The sequence below is a fragment of the Schistocerca serialis genome, chromosome 8 (genome assembly GCF_023864345.2).
Source record: "Schistocerca serialis cubense isolate TAMUIC-IGC-003099 chromosome 8, iqSchSeri2.2, whole genome shotgun sequence".
Classification (NCBI taxonomy): domain Eukaryota; kingdom Metazoa; phylum Arthropoda; class Insecta; order Orthoptera; family Acrididae; genus Schistocerca; species Schistocerca serialis.
In genome coordinates, this window is record NC_064645.1 from 187,137,731 (window position 1) to 187,157,888 (window position 20,158).

Genomic DNA, 20,158 nt, shown 5'->3' on the forward strand with positions numbered 1-20,158 from the left:
TAATTTTCTGCTGTCGTTAGTCGTGATGACACTGATGACATTGAACGGCTGAAGTTTGGACAGGGAAGAGGGAGGGGGGGGGGGGATATGTGGCGGTGGACAAGGGTGACATCTGAAGCATAACAATGGAACACTTGATATTTGGAGGAAATTCATCGGATATTAGTATGAATATTATGATCAGAAAAAAACAAACTTTCTGGGTCTACGATACCCCACAGAAGTTCGTGGTATATGACTAGGTGTAGGGATGACGTGGTATGCGTAACTCATGAATGGACGAAGAAATTTAGACCAAACTTCGTATTCGTATAGCTCACTAGCTTTGAAGAAAATATTTCTGGAGCAAGCATCGTGCGTGATGGAAGTTGATGTGGGAAGAGGAAGCCGTGAAAGTTAATGATTCCACCTAGAGGGGATACTGAAAACATTCATTATAGATTGAGTTTGTAATGAATATGTGAAGGAATTTACTTAATAATTTGAATACGGCATTCATACCCTTTAAAAAGATAAAAATCTTGTTTCTTTAACTCTACAAAATGACCTTGTTTTCTTATGGAACAGAATATGATATACATAAATAATCAATAACATATAGTAATCAGCTACTTCTTACATAAATATGGAGAAAATTAAAGTATCAGAATAAATATTGTATCAAAAAATTCCTAGCCTCTTCCAGTTACCTCTGAGGCACATTAAAAACTTAGTAGATGATTAATTAGGGCTTATAGGCGCTATTGTTTAATTTCTTCAGGACATTAGCAGTGGCTGCAGCTAACTAATGCCCTACCACACTCACGCTCGTGACCCCCATCCCCTAAATTCCTTCCCCCCTTTCCATTCCCTTCTCCCCTGCAGGCAACACCGCCCCCCTCTTACCTCTCCCAGAAGACCAGACGCCGCCGGAACGAAAGGCGAAGGAAGGCGTCATGCAATCGCCACATATTTCACGAGTGACGGCTCATCCAAACACAGATTCACCACGGTCGCCGGAGGTAACTTATCACGAGCCCGGGCCGCAAAAAGGCGACTCTCGTCCAGTGGTGGGGGGGGGGGGGGGGGGGGGGTGGAAGGGAGGGGAGAGATGTAGGCGAGGGGCCGCCTAATTTAATAAACCGTGGACACACGCGGCTCGTAATAAGAAAACACAAATTAAGCCGGCGAGCAAGGCAGCTGCGACAGACGCCGCAACTTAGCTGCAGATGACGCTCTGCCTTCAATACACGTGGGCATCCCATCAGCAGCCGGGCGTTCGTCACTAGCCAGGAGGTCACCCTTCCCAGATGGAGCTGCTCAGCTCGGTGGTATTACTCTCACGACTTTTTCCACGTCTCTTCAGCTAGGCAGCATACTCATTGCTGTCTCTAAGAAAATGAACTGTTAATTTAATAGTTACATTGGCCACTGACAACATTATGACATTCTGTATCTGGTAACGTATTGCTAGCCACCTGCTGTGCTATTGTCCCTTCTTAAAACAAAGAGAGTTCCTGGAGAGGTGGGAGGACTTTTGTAAGGGTTTAACTTGAGGTAACGAAATTTACCTCTTCATATTTATTACAGCGGCTCCTGTATATATCTGGCATGGCAATTCAGTCTCGGAAACTACTAGTATTTCTTTCTGAACACTGTTGTAAAGTATTGTAAAACCAAAGAAATTTTCCTACTGCTCAAATGGAGGGAACGGTGCTGCCTCGGTTCGCATGTACCTAGTTGTTTAATAGCAGTGGAAGTTACTGTCAGTTCTCAAAATTATCGGAGGCTGCCTGTCGTTGCAGTTAACATAAAATACTTCACAAAGCAACTTCTTTATTATTTCTGATTGAAAAGAAGGTATTTATCACATGTACTTCGAGTGTAACTTACGTTCAAAGTAACTGAGAGGTACCTTCGGTTGTCTTGAGCTCCAAATGCTTTGGATGTCTGTTACAAGTGAAGAGGCTATGCGAAGGTATTTGTTAATGGCTTACTGCACAGTGCAAAGAGAATAAAATGCTGATGCTTATTCATGCTGACACTGTCCACAGTTTCAAAAGGATGGAGAAAGAAGCTCATAACTCTGCAACCGTAATACACGTAACTATTCTTTAAACTGGTGATATAAAAATGGACGTTCTTCAGCATGCAAAGGCACATTATTTTCAGCGACTGGTGGTAGAGAGAAATTAACTTTGTAAAGAATAAACAGAAGGCTAACAGCAAACAAAATATCGGAGGGTAATTTTACAACCAAGCAGTTAATCCCTTACGCGCAGTGAAGAGAGATCCGAACGTTAACAGTTAATTGTTTTCATATTACCATTGGGTCTGTGGCCATAGGTAGAAGGGGATCGTGCGAGCAGCTGTAAATTGCTTTGTTTCGGAACAGACAAGGTGTCTAACACGAAAATGTACATGATTATAAAGCGTCGCTATAACTTTACAGGCAAGATTAACTTTGCACTACAGAAGTTTCTTAATAACGCTGTTTTAAAATGGAGCAAGAATATACACTGTATCTTAGCAAGGATAGCCGTAAGCGTCAAGCAAGACTGATAACAATAATGTATATGATAAAAAATCATAGCAAATTGCATGTAGCTGCAGATGTTGCGCAGCGGAGAAAACCAATTTTATGTAGGCTAGATTTATTTATTTTTTTCCATGACGAGTGTACTATGTGAGAAGTTTTTGTACAAATGAAGTAAAGTGATAATATTACTCTATAACCATCAGCTGTGTTAACAGGGTGCATTTTCTTCTGTATCTTCATGTGTGCGTGTGTGTGTGTGTGTGTGTATGTGTGTGCGTGCGCGCGCACGTGTGTGTGTGTGTGTGTGTGTGTGTGTGTGTGTGTGTGTGTGTGTGTGTGTGTGCGTGCGTGTATGTGTGTGTGTGTGTGTGTGTGTGTTTATGGGGAGGGGGCGGGATGGGGAGATGTATGAGGGTCATCACAAACCCCACAAGAAGCTAAGCGCTATAAAAAACATGACATAAGCAAATTAATGTTGATATTAAAACATTTTATTTATTGTACTGCTATTATTAAAATGCCAGGCGTCTGTGACACGGTAACTGTGAGTGACTGCAGGTTATACTGGGAGGGAGAGGGATGGGTGGGAAGCGTGGCCTAAACAGCGTGACGTAAACAGTATCCATCGCATAAAATCCGATCGTCCCATTTCGGAGTCTCGTGCGCTGTTGTTCTTTGGTATTTGTGAGACGTAGTTCTTGATTAAAAGAGAAGATTGGTGATGTATGATAAGGCACGTCATTAGGCATTAATAAACAATTTAGTAATGAAGGGAAGTGTGTGTTTGTAGATGGCTGATGGAGGGAGGGGGGGGGGGGGTTATTGGGGAATGGAAAACTGGTAGAGGAAGGCTTGATACAGTAGAGTTAAAACTGATGTAGGTTGCTCTAGTTATGCGTAGATGAAGAGGTTTGCAAAACATGGACTAGCCTTAAAAGCTGCATCTAACCAGCCTTCGGACTGAAAACTACCGGAAGAATAGTACATAAATGACACCAGTTGTTGCTAATTAATCGTATAGTCCCGTCCCCCAACCCCTTTCCCTCCACCTTTTCTCCACTGTCCTCCCCTGCCCCACCCCATCCTACGTGCACCGGTTACCTATTTAAAACACAGACCACCCAGTTGCATACCACAGTATTCTGATGAGTAATTCAGAAGCAGACGCGTCTGGTTGCTGAAACAACTACGCACAGGGAAACACCGCGAGAAATCCATTCTCGAACAAAAATGTAAATGTTGGCCAAGCCCTTGCAGGTTATGCTGTTGTATGTCACCACGAACGGTACCTGTGCAATGTCCCTCAATATGTTGCAAATGCCAGTCGTGGTCAAAACAGTGTTATGTGCAGATGTGAGTACGTTATGTCGGAACTACGTGACTTCGAAAGTGGGCAAATTGTTGGTGCTGGTATAGTGAATGCTTCAGTAAGAAAGTGAACCAAAATGTTTGGCGTTTCAAGAGGCATCGTAGAACAGAATTATATCACTTACAGGGAAAACGGAAAATCATCATCCGCTAGGTCAGAACGCGGAGGGCAGAGTGAGCTGAGGAGGACTGTGACGAAAAGCAAGGCTACGACAGCCGTAGAACTGAGTGTCGTACTCACGGACCTTGTTAGCACCAAAGCAACACAAAGCTCTATAAACAGGGAATTGCAGGGAGCTCGTACTCCAAAGCCACTCGTCAATGGTGCAGTTGTACATAACAGAAAACAGTGGTATCGCAATCATAAAACTTGGATTGGATTGGATCGTTTGGGGAAAGAGACCAAACAGGGAGGTCATCGGTGTCATCAGATTTGGGAAGGATGGGGAAGGAAGTCGGCCGTGCCCTTTCAAAGGAACCACCCAGCATTTGCCTGGAGCGATTTAGGGAAATCACGGAAAACCTGAATCAGGATGGCCGGACGCGGGTTTGAACCGTCATCCTCGCGAATGCGAGTCCAGTGTGCTACCACTGCGCCACCTCGCACGGTCATAAAACCTGGAGTATGGAGAAACGGAAGACAATTATTTGGTCACATGAGTCTTGTTTCACACTCTTTCCAACTTCTGGCCGATTTTACTTCGCAAGAGTAATCACGGCGGGGCCTCGGTGAGGATTTGGGCAACCATTTTCTGGTATTCCAAGTGCTCCGCCGTTATGTCGAAGGATTATGTGACCATTTTCGAAGATAAGGTGTAGCCCAAGATACAGTGTTTGTTTCCCAATAGTGATTCTGTTTCCCAAGATGAGAGGGTCCTGTTCACACAGCCGCATCTCAAATGGCTCTGAGCACTATGCGACTTAACTTCTGAGGTCATCAGTCGCCTAGAACTTAGAACTAATTAAACCTAACTAACCTAAGGACATCACAAACATCCATGCCCGAGGCAGGATTCGAACCTGCGACCGTAGCGGTCACTCGGCTCCAGACTGTAGCGCCTAGAACTGCTCGGCCACTCCGGCAGGCCGCATCTCCCAAAATCGGTTTTGTGAGCATGAGGATGAATTGTCGCATCTCCCCTGGCCATCCAGATCACATTGTTATTGAGTCTTTGGGATCGAGTTTGAGTATTAACTGAACTTGTAACTGTTTTTCATGTAGAACGGCCTAAGACTCTCCTGAAAACCGTACAGGTTCTGCATTTCTCCTTTCCGAGACGACAAGAAGCTGTTTTGAGTGCCATCTGCACTGTATTAGCCGCAGTATTATGTTTTGCTGTATCCATATTTATGTCTACCGCCTGTAACTTCACATATCTGTTCATACGGAGCTCCTTGACAATCAGCGTACAAGGCAGACACGTCTTCGTCCTTTTGCAATAGAGGTAGTGTGTCGTCTTTAAGGCTCCCTCTTCAAACGAGACGAATAAACCTTCCTCTCTTTTTATGAACCTGTCTCGGTCACAACGGAGGTGGAGAGTGGGCAATGCTAATTACTGTTTGCTTAGCGCCGGCAGCGCGCGTTGCGCTGTGGAATCCTTTCTCTTCTGCCGCTTTACGCTCTTTTTTTCCCTCTTCCCCACTTCCCTCTTCTTCTTTCAATTTTTCGAGTTTAATAACAGGCGTCGCGAGTGCCGAGGTCTCCCGCAATTAATCATCTCAAATTTCCCGGCGCGGCGCGACGCGAGACGCTGCCGAAGCTTTCCCTGCTCGTTTCGTTTCCTCCTCGCGCCTAATGAACACCCCCGGTAATCGAGTTAGCGAGCCGTGGTCGCCGAGTAATTCAATTCTGCGCGCCGCCGTAGCGGGCAGGCGGGCCCACCGCGGCCGTCGCCGCCTGTTAAGGAGCCGCCTATTTCCATTCCGCCCGTCTTATTGTCACGGCCGTCGTCGTCGACGTCTCCTTGTCTCCCTCTCCCTCCCTCACTCCTTCCCTCTCTCTTTCTCTCTCTCTCTCTGTCTTTCTGTCATCTTCTCTCTGTCGCACTCTGTCTTACAGACTCCAGTCGGACGCAGGTGTCCCGCCGCTGAGGAGGTTGACGAAGGCGGCTACTGACGGCTGCGAACAATGGCGAATAAATCTGCATTGTGTAGAGACAGAGCCCAGCGAACGGTACGACACGACACGACGCAGCGCGGACCGGGCAGGGCCGGAGCTGTGGTTAGTTCCGGCACCCACGCGGCTACAGCTTAAAGCTGAAGGGCGACGTCGGGCCAGAGTGCTGTGTTTGTTGGGCAAGTCATGTACACTGTCCTCGTTTGACGCTGATCTCCGTAGCCCGTTTCCTCGTGCCCTGCTACTCTAGGAACCGACATTGAAATAGAAGACTAGTAATATACGTGAGTTATGTAGAGACACGCTATTTAATTTAAAATATCTGGACACCTATTAGTGCATATTAATAATGGGCGTGTTCACCCATTGCCTTTATGACTGCTTGAACTTTAGTGGTGCCACTTTCAGTGAAGGGGCAGACTGTCTATGGAGCAATGACAGCCCGTTCTTTCTCAACAGCTCAAACCAGACAAGGAGAGACGTTGGAGGGAATTCGACGTTGTAGCTCGTTCCAAAGGTGTACCTTTTTGGTTCAAGTTGGGACTCTGACTAGCCAGTCCATTTCAGTTATGTTTCTGTCCACAAACCAGTTCCTCCACACTCTGCTTCTTGACAGGGTGCGTTTTCATGCTCGTACCAACCATAATCATTATATGCGGAATTGTTCCTCTAGTGGACTCAGTGCACAATGCTGCATAACGTGTTCATATCCTTCCATATGCAGCGTTTTCTTGAATCCATGAAGGGGACCACACCTTAACCACGAGAAACACCCCAATATCATAACGCCACCTCCTCCGTACTTCACTCTTGGGACTACACACGAGGGCAGGTAACGTTCTCGCCGCACGGAGTAGCCGAGCGGTCTAGGGGGCCTTGCCATGGTTCGCGCGGCTCCATCCGTCTGACGTTCGAGTCCTCCCTCGGGTGTGGGTGAGTGTGTTGTCCTTACCGCAAGTTAGATTAGGTAATGTGTAAACCTAGGGACCGATGGCTTCAGCATTTTGGTCCCATAGGAACTTACCACCACCAGCTAACGTTCTCCAAGCACACCCATCCGTCGGTTAACCACAGGGTACAGCGCCACTTATTACACCAAATCACTCGTTTTCGGTCATCCATGGTCTAGTGACGTCACTCTTTACATCATCACAAGCATCCCTTATCACTGGCTACAGAAGTGTGTGGCTTATGGGAAATCCTCGACCACTATACCGCATTTTCTTAACTCCCTACGCTCAGAAACTGTGATTTGCTGGGCTTCTCGTAGCACATTCGAACACACGAGTGGTTTTTCCCACTGATTTAATGCGATTTTTCTACAATCACTCTCTGCCGTGCTCTCTGGTCCTTGGCCTTCACTACATGATTGTTGTTTAGCTCTGGTTGTTCCCTCGTGTTTCCACATCACAGTTACTTCATCAACAGTGGATTCGGTTAACTTTAAAAGCTCTGGAATGTCCCTGATGGCTTTGTTACTTAGATTACATCATACGACTAGACGACATTCGAATTCACTGAGCCTTCTTGACGACCAATTATGCTATTAGTGCGTCTCTACTGACAACACAACTCTCCCCTTCTCCTTTCATAATGGCACGTCCGTCTCTCATGGCTTTAAGTGGTCAATTCGGCATTTCGTAACGGTGTTCGGGTACTTCTGATTAGTGTATGTCGTACTCCGAGATGTACACTACGAAGAGGTAAAAATTGCGGCAGTCTGAGAGCCTCGATATGTGTGTCGGGGCGAAGATAGATGTGAACTGGAATAACAAACTAAGAAACATGGAGATATTAAAAAGTGTAAATAAGGAAGTACATTTATTTAGGATCATCAGCAGTAGGAGCAATTTTGTGATTATCTTTCTTTTTGAGTCATCAGTCTCCTGCCGACTGGTTTGATGCAGTCCATCACTAATTCTTGTCCTATGCCAACCTCTTCATCACAGAGTAACACTTGCAACGTACGTCCACAATTATTTGCTGGATGTTTTCCCATCTCTTTCTTTCTCCACAGTTTTCCCGCTCTACAGCTGCCTCTAGTATCCTGTCCCTTCCTCTTGTCAGTGATTTCCGTGTTTTCCTTTCCTCGCCCTCCTCATTCCTTACCTTATCAGTCCACCTAATTTTCAACGTTTTTCTGTAATACCAAACCTCAAATGCTTCAGTTCTCTTCTGTTCTGGTTTTCCAACAGTCCCACAGTCATTTTTATCAGGCAGAAATCTTCAAACTCAAGGGGGCTGTCCGTTGATTGTAATTTTATATGTAGGTAAATAGTAGCCAAGTAGATCGTAGCGAAGTGAAGAAAGATATATTCAGATCGCCATCTGGTCAAAGCTGATCCTCAACGTAAATGTAATACACCGCTGCTAAATAGGCAGTAGGTGCCACAATTGTTTGGTTATGTGACTGTGAATCAAGCGCTAGAAAGTTAGAAGAACTGAGCGTCTGACGAGATATAAAGCAGAATGAATACGGGGGTGTGAGCAATGTCAACTGGTGGCAAGAAATTCATCTTGTTCTCATCGCACTGTAGCTGTCTTTCTCGACCGCGAAATGTGGGAATATACGCCCCAAAGGAAGGTATTGTTTCACTGATGCCCTTTATGTCATCCCCTGAGGCCTTTTCGTGTCAATTCTGACCGAGGGTGTGTCTGAAATGTTTTCCTAGGCCACTAGTAAGAACCCTGCGTGATTTCAACGCTGTTTGTCGCGGTTCGCATCTCCATCGCAGAGGCGTCAAAAGAACGGGTGAAACGTGGGTAACAGTGACTGTGACGACCTTCCCATCGTGTACCACGTCCACTGTGGCGCTGGACAGAATTTTGATGAAGTCTGGTGCCAACGTGACTTCATTGACCTCCATACATCTCACATGAACTTCTGATCTCTGACCTTTTTCTAGCATGTGTGAACACCTTGCTGTTTGAAGAGTCCCCGATCCCGCAGGTGACGTCACAGGGCACTACACTTTAGCACTATTGCAGAGGAAGGTTGAAGACGCCTTTGAGCCAAATTTCAAACTTCTATGTTGCAACTGGAAACAATTACGGCGTTTCAAAAAAGTATTCCTTTACTTGTGATGCGTAGTGTTTTTAATGCTCTTCATATATGAATGCCCAAGGTCCAGTGTGCTTTGTTGTGATCTTTCCTTCCTCTCTACATTTTTGGCTTATTGCCCAGTTAATTATCATGTTTTTAGGCAGAAATCATATTCACATAGGTGTTTTTTTGTCATCGGCAGGCAGCAGTGGTGCCACGTAAGTTACAACACAAGTAAACTTCAGAATAATTTACTGAGTCAGGTAACTTCCTTTTTTGCTGCGTTCTTGCAATATCTTTTACTGTGCCTTGTCTTTTTTTTTAGTTTTAAAACCTGTTAGCCGCACTCTGTTTAGATAGAATAATATATACTAAGTCATTCATGCTTCAGTTGCATCTGGGTATCAACAATGGTATATACAGGGTTATTACAAACGATTGAAGCGATTTCACAGCTCTACGATAAATTTATTATTTGAGACATTTTCACAATGCTTTGCACACACATACAAAAACTCAAAACGTTTTTTTAGGCATTCACAAATGTTCGATATTTGCCCCTTTAGTGATTCGGCAGACATCAAGCCGATAATCAAGTTCCTCCCGCACTCGGCGCAGCATGTCCCCATCAATGAGTTCGAAAGCATCGTTGATGCGAGCTCACAGTTCTGGCACGTTTCTTGGTAGAGGAGGTTTAAACACTGAATCGTTCACATAACCCCACAGAAAGAAATCGCATGGGGTTAAGTCGGGAGGCCATGACATGAATTGTTGATCATGATCTCCACCACGACCGATCCATCGGTTTTCCAATCTCCTGTTTAAGAAATGCTTCTGCTTTAGCCTTTTCCGTAAGATTTGCCAAACCGTCGGCTGTGGTACGTTTAGCTCCCTGCTTGCTTTATTCGTCGACTTCGGCGGGCTACGCATGAAACTTGCCCGCACGCGTTCAACCGTTTCTTCGCTCACTGCAGGCCGACCCGTTGATTTCCCCTTACAGAGGCATCCAGAAGCTTTAAACTGCGCATACCATCGCCGAATGGAGTTAGCAGTTGGTGGATCTTTGTTGAACTTCGTCCTGAAGTGTCGTTGCACTGTTATGACTGACTGATGTGAGTGCATTTCAAGCACGACATACGCTTTCTCGGCTCCTGTCGCCATTTTGTCTCACTGCGCTCTCGAGCGCTCTGGCGGCAGAAACCTGAAGTGCGGCTTCAGCCGAACAAAACTTTATGAGTTTTTCTACGTATCTGAAGTGTGTCGTGACCATATGTCAATGAATGGAGCTACAGTGAATTTATGAAATCGCTTCAATCATTTGTAATAACCCTGTATTAGGAGCCGGTCAAATATAAGTAACTCTCCCGTACTTCAGTTTCATTTAGAGAAGAAGAGGTGATTCGTAGGTACATAATTAGTTTATTCGCTAGCAGTTATTGTCCACAGCTCGTGGTCTCGCGGTCGCGTTCTCGCTTCCCGAGCACGGGGTCCCGGGTTCGATTCCTGGAGGGGTCAGGGATTTTCACCTGTCTCGAAATGACTGGGTGTTTGTTCTGTCCTCATCATTTCATCATCATTAATGCAAGTGGAAGACTGGACTGAGAAAATGTTGAGTATTTGTACGGGCGCTGATAACCGCGCAGTTGAGCGCCCCACAATCCAATCATCATCAACATCAACATCTAAAAGTTACTGATTCAGCTCTTCAGCTTCTGAAGTATATCGGTAGGGCAGAGACTTCTAGCGTCACTATGGCTGCCTCGACTTCCCCCCTCCCCTCCTCCGACTGCTCTACCATCGTTCTGTAGCCTTGCCTTGACAATTACGGCTTTTCTCCGCCATCTATAGAGTGGTGAAATCAATGGTTCAGTTCTATTTTGAGAGGCCCAGATTGACTCGTTGCATTTACTGTCAAATGGCTCAAATGGCTCTGAGCACTATGGGACTTAACTTCTGAGGTCATCAGTCCCCTAGAACTTAGAACTACTTAAACCTAACTAACCTAAGAACATCACACACATCCATGCCCGAGGCAGGATTCGAAGCTGCGTACGTAGCGGTCGCGCGGTTCCAGACTGAAGCGCCTAGAACAGCTCGGCCACACCGGCCGGCGCATTTACTGTCATACTGGTTCTGATAAGAGATATAAATGTAAACAAGTTACAATGGAACACCGAGATGAAAAAAACTGGTAAGTGGGAGATAATATTAACAATACTGATAAACTGAAAGAACGCCAAGGGAGGTGTTTTCTTTAACGTTCGAGAATAGAACTTGATTTGGACGGACTGTGGAGTATTGTGTGCTATAGTAACGGAGTTCGGGTTACTTCTGTGGTCGAATGAAGGGTCGATATTGGATATTGCAGACACTAAACTAAGAACAGCAGTTGAACGGAATGGACAGTGTCTTGAAGGAAGGATATAAGATGAAAATCAACAAAAGCAAAACGAGGATAATGGAATGTAGTCGAATTAAGTCGGGTGATGCTGAGGGAATTAGATTAGGAAATGAGACACTTAAAGTAGTAAAGCAGTTTTGATATTTGGGGAGCAAAATAACTGATGATGGTCGAAGTAGAGAGGATATAAAATGTAGACTGACAATGGCAAGAAAAGCGTTTCTGAAGAAGAGAAATTTGTTAACATCGAGTATAGATTTAAGTGTCAGGAAGTCGTTTCTGAAAGTATTTGTATGGAGTGTAGCCATGTATGGAGGTGAAACATGGTCGATTAACAGTTTGGACAAGAAGAGAATAGAAGCTTTCGAAATGTGGTGCTACCTAATGAGGAGGTATTGAATAGGATTGGGGAGAAGAGGATTTTGTGGCACAACTTGACTAGAAGAAGGGATCGGTTGGTAGGACACGTTCTGAGGCATCAAGGGATCACCAATTTAGTATTGGAGGGCAGCGTGGAGGGTAAAAATCGTAGAGGGAGACCAAGAGATGAATACACTAAACAGTTTCAGAAGGATATAGGCAGCAATACGTACTGGGAGATGAAGCAGCTTGCACAGGATGGAGTAGCATGGAGAGCTGCATCAAACCAGTCTCAGGACTGAAGACCACAATCTCAACAACAAGCTAAGAAGAACAATGAACCGTAACGGACGCAGTTATGTGAACGTAACTGAATGGAAGAGCGTGCGTTTTGCGTTTAAATAGGAGACCGCGAGACGCAGGGTATGGACCGCTAACAACACGTGGGCGAAGAGTTGAAGGAGGCTCGCAGACCGCGTTGTGAGGGAGCCGGCGTCCGTAGTCGGTGCCCGAGGCATTAATTAAAATATTACCGGACTGCGCGCCGTCGTAAATCAGCGACGGCCCGGCTTTTACGAGTACTATCGGCGGCGGCGGTAGCGGCGGGCTCTCGGCCTTTGATGTGGACCGCCAACCTGTCGCGGCGCTGAGTGTGCGCCCAGAGGCCAGCAGAGTGCGCGCCGCTACCGGGGATCGTGTGAATGCGCCCGCTCTACTGTGCGCCGAGTACCAGTCTATGCACTGGACCAGCCCTGGTGCAGAAGGTCGGCCGGTAACAATCTATCGTGGACTGCTCCCAAGGTGCATGTCCTCACTTAAATCCACTAAGATCCACTTTGGCCTAATCACCTATTGATGGAAGGCAGGAAACCTTCGTAGAGCTCTGCGACCATGAGGCACTTAAACACATTTTTTTCCCCCTTAATTTCGTTCATCGTAAACGGTGTATGTAGACAGAGAAATATACTTTTCCTAAATATTGGTTAAAAACAGTCTTTGTTGCAATTTTAGTTTTTTATTTTTCAACGATGCGTTTCGCCTTATTTAGGCATCTTCAGGTTATCTACATAGAAAACAGAGAACAAATACATCTAGTTAAGAATCAGGATCGCGTTGTGCACACTTGGATAACCTATAAGCATGTACAAACGGATCAACTATTGAAAGAGCAAATACCTTAATTTGGTATTTCTTGGAAGAATCCTTTGTATTGTGAGTTAACCGGGGACCTAGAAACCATGAAGAGGCTCCGTTCCCGCCGCAGCCGCAGTGGTCCACAACCCCACGACGACTACCGCAGTCCACTTCACCCCTCCGCCGTCCCAGGGAACGTCTCACACCAGACGAGTGTAACCCTATGTTTGCGTGGTAGAGTAATGGTGCTGTACGCGTAAGTGGAGAACGGAGAACTTGTTTGCGCAGCAATCGCCGACATAGTGTAACTGAGGCGGAATAAGGGGAACCAGCCGGCATTCGCCGAGGCAGATGGAAAACCGCCTAAAAACCATCCACAGACTGGCCCGTTCAACGGACCTCGACGCGAATCCGCCAGGAAAGCCGTGCGTTAGACCGCTCGACCAACTTGGCGGGCAAGAATCCTTTAGTCAGTGTAGCCAAGGGCATCGTCGAATATATCAGGCCAAGATCGCCTTCTTTAAATTCAGTGAAAACTAGAAATATGAAATAGTAAAATCGTTACCTTTTCTAGATGGACGCGAGAGGCACCAAGATCTGCATACCGCGTTCCCGTTCACAGGAGCCAGTAACAGAGCAAGATGGGGGCTCAGGCAGTAAGCATCATGCATTATGCCAAATTAAGTTGATCTGTTTATACATGCTTGTAGGTTATCCAAGTCTGCACAACGCGATCGCCATTCTTAAATATATGTATTTGTTCTCTGTTTTCTATGTAGATAACCTGAAGATGCCTAAATAAGGCGAAACGCGTCGTTGAAAACTAAAAGACTAAAAATGCAACCAAGACTGTTTTTAACCAATACTGTTAAGCACTGGTTGCTGTATGCCACATATGGATTGGAAGAATTTCTACTGTTCCTAAGGTAAAAAAAAAAAAAACCTCCCAAGTTTTATTTTTTCCGACTGCCTGATCGCAATATCACCTCTAAAAGACGACTACAGTTCAAGAAAGGACACACATGGAGACATCGCACATAGTACACACGTAAATATCTACACTTGACAACGAGAATAAATTATCGAAGGGCGTTGTGCTAGGCATGAAAAAAATACGTAACTGGTGCATTGTTTCATTATTTTACTCGCAATTTTTTTTCTGTCTAGGTTACATTTTATTCGTTCTAATTACGTGTTTCGGTAAAATGACATCATCAGATCAGTAACGTAAGGAATCAATGCTCTCCTGCGAACCTCCAGGAGAGCTTCTGTAAAGTTTGGAAGGTAGGAGACGAGGTACTGGCTGAAGTACAGCTGTGAGTACCGGGCGTGAGTCGTGTTTCGGTAGCTCAGTTGGTAGAGCATTTGCCCGCGAAAGGCAAAGGTCCCGAGTTCGAGTCTCGGTCGGGCACACAGTTTTAATCTGCCAGGAAGTTTCAACGATGTGATTACTTCACGTAACAGCGAAGATTAGCACTTACTAGAAAAGCAATTTATTTAATATGTTGCTTCTTAGTACGCCCTGTGATGCTGCTTTAAGTCCATGCTCAACAAGTTTTCAGCAATACGAGGGTGCAAGACGCTCTGTAATTCTATAAAGCGAGCAGTCTCATCGATGCCGCGCCGTGTGCTAACGTCTCAGTTTTCATTTCACCCTGGTGGAACCTCGTTTGCCAGTAATTGGCATAAACGAATTTCAGTACTTTTTGTGACCCATCAGATCCTTGAAAATAGCAGTATTATGAAAACGGCGCCTCAAACTAGCGGGTAAATTAATTGGCTGGTATGCTGAAGCTTGTGGGTTTGAGCTCCGTTGTTTCAGGTTGCAATCGTCATACAAATAGTTAATACATACATTTTTCACAGCATAGCAAAAAGTAATTAAGGTTAAGATTTAAAGGAAAGCACACTCACGAGGGAGCAGTAACTGCTGCGCAGAAGCAAACCCATTTCTGACGTTCTGCGCATGACGTCACTAAGGAACAGCTCTTGGCGCGCGCGAAGTGTACGTCTGAGCTTTGTGTTGCCGTGGTTCGTTCGTGTTGTGTTTCGTGCGTGTTGTCGTTTCCGTTTGGTTATCTTTGTGCAGTGAGTGTTTGTCCGAAGTATTAGAGTAGGTAGGAATGATCATCAAAATAAAATAAGAGAAATCAGAGCTCGAACAGAAAGGTTTAGGTGTTCGTTTTTCCTGTGCGCTGTTCGAGAGTGGAATGGTAGAGAGATAGTATGATTGTGGTTCGATGAACCCTCTGCCAAGCATGTAAATGTGAATTGCAGAGTAGTCATGTAGATGTAGTGTGTGGAAGCAATGCCAGGTTGTGCTGTTGTTGGCTGTAACTCTCACAATCGCAATACAAAAGGGACTGAAATAGTGTTGCATTGTTTCCCACGTGATGAAAGTCTGCAAAAGGTTTGGCTTTCAAAATGCTTTAGGAAAGATCCTGTGAACGTAGGGAACGCTAGAATATGCTCTCGTCATTTCAAGGAAACGGATTATATCCGGGACTTACGTTCAGAGCTGTTAAATTTACCGCGGAAACTGATCCTTAAGAGTGATGCGTATCCGTCTTGCAATTTGCCTTGTGGTAGTAACGCCAGTGATAACACACCGATTGCAATAGAAGAAAGGAAAGAACGTTTTAACAAACGTGAAATTCGTAGAAGAAGCCTAGAGACTTTAAAGAAGCTCTCACCATTGAAGAGGAATGTTGACAAGTATACATTTACAGATGAAGTTCTTTGTAGTGATCCACATAAAGTCACTTTACAGAATTCTGTAGCGTCACTACAGAGGAGAAATGCTCATCTAAGGAACATGTGCATGAAATTGCGAGCACGTAATAAATATCTTAGAGGTCAGCTGTCCTCAATGAAACGACGTCTGCACGAAGAAGAATTTAATAAAAAGGAACTTGTGTCTCGTGAAACTAATCAAATACTGGGCAAAATATTTTCACCCAATCAAATTAGAAGCTTGTTGCATGGCTCAAAACGGGTTCGATGGGGCAGAGAGGACATTTGTAGGTCTATTACTTTACGTGCTCTGTCGCAGAAGAGTTACAATTTCCTCAGAGAAAAACTCGGATATCCTCTACCTGCAGTGTCAACCTTGCGTTCTTGGATTAATCGCAGTTTCAGTTGCCAACCAGGAATTTTGAAGGATGTTTTAGTGATGATGAAAATGCAGGCTGCAACACTGACTGACAGGGAACGTATTTGCGTTTTGTCATTTGATGAAATGAACATTGACAGTAGAATTTGTTACGATCAGCAAGATGACAGGATTCTTGGACCTCACAGTAATGTCCTTGTTGTCATGGTCCGAGGCTTGTTTGCAACGTGGAAGCAACCTATCTATTTCAATTTTGACGTTCAGATGACAGCAGCACTCTTGAACGAAGTAATTGTTTCCCTGGCCAGCATTTGCTACAATGTTGTGGCTGCAGTAGCAGACATGGGTGCAAAGAATAGTTCTGTCTGGAAGGAGCTTGGCATTACTCATGAAAATACTTGTTTTCCACACCCGTGTGATTCTCTGAGACGTGTGTGGGTGTTTGCTGACGTTCCCCATTTGCTCAAACTCTTAAGGAACCACGTGCTGGATCAAGGAATAGTGTTGGAAAACAAGGCTGTGACAAAAACTGTGTTCGAGAAACTGTTAGTTCTGGACAGTGGCGAGATGAAAATATGTCCCAAGTTATCTCAGCAACACATTATAGTGAAGGGCAGAGAGCGACAGCGAGTACGCTTAGCAGCTCAGCTGCTATCAAATACAACTGCACAGGCGATTCGGTATTTGATGCCTGAAGAAGAACACGCCAGTGATTTCATACAGATGGTGGATGAGACTTTCGATGTACTTAATTCAAGGACAAAAGAAAGTAATAAATCACTAGCTTGTGGATTTGGTGTCAATTTTCAAGCCCAAGAACAGTGCCTACGTAAATTTTCGAAGTGTTGTGAGAAGATGCGTGTTGGCAACTCAAAACATCTCCTACCCTTCCAGAAAGGATTTTTGAAAACTGTTCGGTCACTTTTGGGTCTGTTCAGTGACTTAGCTGTTTATAATATTGAATATATTCTTACAGCAAGATTAAATCAAGACTGCTTGGAGAACTTTTTTTCTCTTATAAGAGGCCTTGGACGTTTTTATGATCACCCATCGCCAGTCGAAGTAAAGAGCCGAATAAGACTGTTGTTGTTGGGAGCAAACGCTCATGATATTCCACTTTCAAATGCATCGTCTGTTGAGCCAGATGAAGAAGGAAGATTCGTGACTGCAACTGTTTTTGGCAATATCCTGCCTGATATGTCTGAGGCGTTGCCAATGGTTGAAGGAGAGAAGGAGATAGAAGATTTAGATTTTGGAGTAGGAGAATCCGATGTGCCTCCAATGTCACTGGCTTCTGATTGCAGCACTGAAGGATTTAAATATCTTGCTGGATATGTAGCTTATCGATGCAGACAGTATGACAGATCACTGGCCACACCCACTGGAGAGTTACTGACACTGCCTGAGGAGACATCGAGAGGATGGCTGGGCATGGTTTCTCGTGGGGGTTTGCTTGTGCCTTCAGAAACGTGGCTCGAAACAATTAGCAGATTTGAGTTAATTTTTGCCCAGATCCATGGACACGACAGTTTGTCCAGGGAAACTGGTGTCATCAAGAACCTGTGTGCTATACTTACGGAGCGATTCCCCACTATTCACCCAGAAATCATTAAGATTTATGCTAGGACGAGAACCTTTATCCGACTGCGTTGGCTGTCTGCAAAGGACAAGTCGAAGAAAGCAGTTGCCGCTCAGCAACGGAAAGCAAGGAAGTGGTATTTGTCATCGCTTTAGAATGGAAATAAACATTATTTGTGAAAGTTAAATAATATATAAACTTAGTGATAGAAGTGAAGGTCCTCTGACTGTGTGTTTCACAACAAGCAAGACTCTACACTGACAGTGTCAAGGATTGGCTTATTGTTTCCCACACTACATACCAACTTTGCTGAACGGCGGACTCGGTAAGTTAATTTACCACTATTTCCTGTAAATCGTATTTTGCAGCACTTTTTTTGATTCAATGCTCTTTTATATAAGTGAATTTTAACAACTAGGGCAAACATTATACAGCCACCTTGATAAAAATATAAGCCAAGGTTTGAGGTGTGAGAAAATTAAGAATGTGTGTATGCGTGTGTGTGTGTGTGTGTGTGTGTGTGTGTGTGTGTGTGTGTGTCAGTTCAGGTAGGTAATTCAAATGCTTCCTACAAATAAGGCAGTTGCATAATTTCTTGAGTGAAAATGAAAGTGTTTTTGTAGACATGATGTAAACAGAATATAAATGAGCGTTACATAGAGCTTGTCTACAAGTTAACACTTTTCCCAGAGCCAAAGTTAGAAAATCAAATGCTCATTTCGAACGTTTACTTCGTAGAGAACTGCAAAACAGACTGTACTTTGCACTTATTTTTGTATAGTTTGATCTATAGACGCTTGATTTTATTAAAGTCACCACTCAGCAGTGTCTGTTTAAAAGCTGGACAAGTTACAGAATATACCAGTAACTTTCTAGAAATAGCAGAATAACAATTTACCTTTTACTATTTCTGTAGAAACTGAAACATTTCACAAATACTTCGCTTAAATGCGCGGACTGCGTCTTGTAGCGCTGTTCAGAGGCAGCGGCGGTTCCTTCGTGACGTCACAGCCTCAGCCAATGGCAGGACAGAACGCTTACTGCTCAACCTTATTTTTTTACGGACCTTGAGCACACTTATAAGTAAAAGCAAAACGAGGGACACAAACATCGATTGCAATAAAATGGACAAAGATGATGAAAAGGAAGGAGGTAAATCAAAGCAAATACGTAAAAGTAATTAAAAGTACAGGGGAAATAGTTACAAGAAGTAAAAAGAATAAAAGGAAGAAAAATTAGAGGAAATAAAATAGTGTAATTATGAAAGTATGGACTGCACCCAACGGGATATGTACACACAAAGTTCAGCATACCAGCCATATAACACGTCACGAGGCTATAACCCCATTTTTAACTATGGAATATTTCAAGGCTCTAATGAATCACGAGAATTCTGAAATTCTTTTTTGACATTTACACGCAAAAGATAGCCCGCCGGGACGAGTAGATTCAGGGTGTGATACGTGGGATCCCAAAATATACCCCTTGCGATCGCCCTTGTGAGTGTTCGTTTGTATAGAAACATACACACTTGTTTCCTGCCGAAATAGAATGTTGTGTGCTGGTGGATGTACTCATCTGCCAGTTCATGTACTTATTTGCGAGGATGCGTTGCCCGATTTTCTGTAAATTGACACGTACCACATTTTTACGAGGCATCCTATGGGACAAGTAACTAAGCGAAAAACGCATGTTACAGTGTAGTAATCCCAACTTCGCACTCCCCCTATCCGCTGACCGCATTTGTCGCAGGAGTTCTGCGTAATCCGATGCAGATCATTCCTCAGACAAATCTGGCTTCAAATCAATAATTTACAATGGAACGCGAGGCCGTGTGGAGCCGAGAGTACAGGTGAGTGCGAAATGTGGTGCGTACTCAGACCCACACTCTTGGGAACAGACGAGGTGCTATGTCAGAACTCAGGCATCGTCTTCCCAATTAGACGCGGACGACACTCGGTCGCTGCTGTTAATGGAAGTGGGACTCCGAGTCCAGTCTCGGCAGCCGATAGCGCGGGAAAACCTTTAGGCAGACTTTGGGAGGGGGGAAGAGGGCTCTCAGACTTGAGCTCAGCCACGCGGGCCAACCTCTAATTGGATCGCATTCCTCGGGGAGTGTGCCAAGGGGCGCTGGAGTCGCTGTAATGGACCAATTAGAAGATGCTGTTGCTCCTGTGGACGCTGCGGCGGCGCGGGCCTTCAGCGCCATGCGGCGAGATGCGGAACTACGTCACACGCAGCCGGTCGTCTTTACGCACGCGCGGGGGCAAAGTGTCTAGTTTTCAGTTGGTCTGTTGCACCAGCGTTTCAAGGACCTTCCCGCCGATAATAATGCGGAAAGGATACAAAGTATTATAATTTCTTATTCTACCGTCGCCAGCCTTGTTCGAGATTGAACTGGAGACGGTATAAGCTGAGTGAGGGCAGCAGAGAAGATGTCGTTCTATTGAGCACCAACAGCTGGAAAAGAATAAATCGTTCTCGGTCAGAGTGGCAGCTCTTGTCTCTACTCTCGACAACGGAGATG

The 20,158-nt window shown here is 44.8% G+C and overlaps 1 protein-coding gene and 1 non-coding gene across 2 annotated transcripts in view; one reads left to right on the forward strand and one right to left on the reverse strand.

Moving 5' to 3' along the window:
• LOC126416244 (zinc finger and SCAN domain-containing protein 22-like) overlaps positions 1-20,158 on the reverse strand; it is a 768,818-nt gene that overhangs the window by 210,005 nt on the left and 538,655 nt on the right. The gene's annotated exons all lie outside the window — the stretch shown is intronic.
• Positions 14,279-14,353, forward strand: Trnas-cga (transfer RNA serine (anticodon CGA)). Its single transcript has one exon. It is a non-coding gene; the product is annotated as a tRNA-Ser (tRNA).